Here is a 1,641-nt window from a genome sequence, read left to right as displayed (position 1 = left end):
TCCACATCCACCTCTTCCCTGCCTCCCCACAATGGATCTCTCTTCCCATTCTTTTTCCCTTTTTTCTTTAAAAGTAGTTTATGTTCTTTAGATCCCTGTAGCTGTTTATTTTGTGATATAACCATAAAAAGACTTGCATAATCAAGTTCTAAGAAACAGTGGTCTTTACGAAAGTGAGATATCAAATCCAATATTAATTCTTCAGGTAGGATACCAAACTTAGGCCACCTCTGATTGTTGTTTAATTTATAAATTGGCCAGATTAGTCTTGACAGCCTAATCAATTCCGGTTTTGTACAGAATCGATGTTTGCCAGTCAATTTTTGCCAGTTTTCTATTACTAAGCTCCATGGCAAACTTTTGGCTATTTGAGTCTCTGTATGAGAAAAATTATCGCCCATTGTTTATGCTTATAAACAGGAAAGATCACAGAAACAAAGCAAAGCAATCTGACTACAGACTAATAAGCTAAGAGAGAGACAGAGAACAAGGAGAAGGGCTCAAACCGATGAGCTTGGACTTGCCAAACAGCAGCCTAAACCACTACACCACCACTGGCTGTGGACCAAAATAGTCTCACTGCAGTACTAAGTTCTCACGAGCTAACAGCAAATGAAGGGGGAATCAACAAACTAGAACCCCCTTGGACCGTATGAGTCCCTAGACACACCAAACGAAATTATAAGAGATCTCTTAACAGCCAACCCAGGTGCTAATAACAAAATACCACCCTTATTCACTTACATGCGTCTGTGCTGAATCTGGAGAATTTTTGGGCTCTTGGGCTCTGACACCTTGTGGACTGTTGCAACTATCCCCCCCAAAATGCTGACAGCAGTGGGGGAGCTGAGCTGGATCTTTTTCAGTCCAGAAGATTTCCAGAAGCCTCCTTGTCCAATCTGGGGTGCCTAAACTGATGCCTTGAAGTAGCTACCTGAAAACAGAGGCTAGAAAAGATAAAGAGAATAAAAGTTGGTATTTATTTGAAGTGCCTTCAAAGGTACACACTGGGAGAGTAAAGCCTATGAGGGGGTCTACCCAAGATGGATGCTGGGTCATGGGTTCTTCACGCTTTTATAAGTTTGGGTCATTTGCATATCAGGGTTAATTCTCCAATTATAACTTTAGTTAATGATGTCATTACCCCAAGTTTGCCCCTCCTCTTCAAAGGCTTTTAGTTTATACATTTTGGAATCTGGGACAATTGAGGTGTTCTTGATGAGCAAACCTAGAGAAGCTTTTTTTATATCTAACCACCATGAGAGAACAGAAGCTAACAGGCCCCACAAAACGTCAGAGTTACACATTAGGCAGTACAGGATTTGAAAAATATAAAAGTTAAAGCCTAAGGCATCAGAAATGCAAATCTTGGATCGTATGTGTTGAATTTCCTGTAGTAAGACAGACCCTGGCCCTTGTAATTTTTTTTTTTTTGTAGATTTCATATACTCTGTTTTAGAGCAGTTTTAGTTCCTTGTTGAATCTTAAATGTCACTTTATATCTTGTAAAGTCTTTAGCCATTTTCTGTATTGCTGCATAATGAAAAATAAATCAGGGACTGAGGATCATGTTTTAAGTGATGATACTCAGTCTCCCATATAAGGAAATATGTGATCACTAGTTTGACACTTTATTCCTGC

At 39.4% G+C, this 1,641-nt stretch overlaps 1 protein-coding gene across 21 annotated transcripts in view; it reads left to right on the top strand.

The window, feature by feature from the left end:
* Window positions 1–1,641, top strand: part of PTPRD (protein tyrosine phosphatase, receptor type D) — a 1,188,396-nt gene that overhangs the window by 522,148 nt on the left and 664,607 nt on the right. The gene's annotated exons all lie outside the window — the stretch shown is intronic.

This window comes from Corvus brachyrhynchos, unplaced genomic scaffold (genome assembly GCF_000691975.1).
Source record: "Corvus brachyrhynchos isolate BGI_N302 unplaced genomic scaffold, ASM69197v1 scaffold194, whole genome shotgun sequence".
In the NCBI taxonomy this organism is placed as follows: Eukaryota; Metazoa; Chordata; class Aves; order Passeriformes; family Corvidae; genus Corvus; species Corvus brachyrhynchos.
Note: the sequence above shows the minus strand (reverse complement) of the source record. Positions and strands in the feature narration are given on the sequence as shown.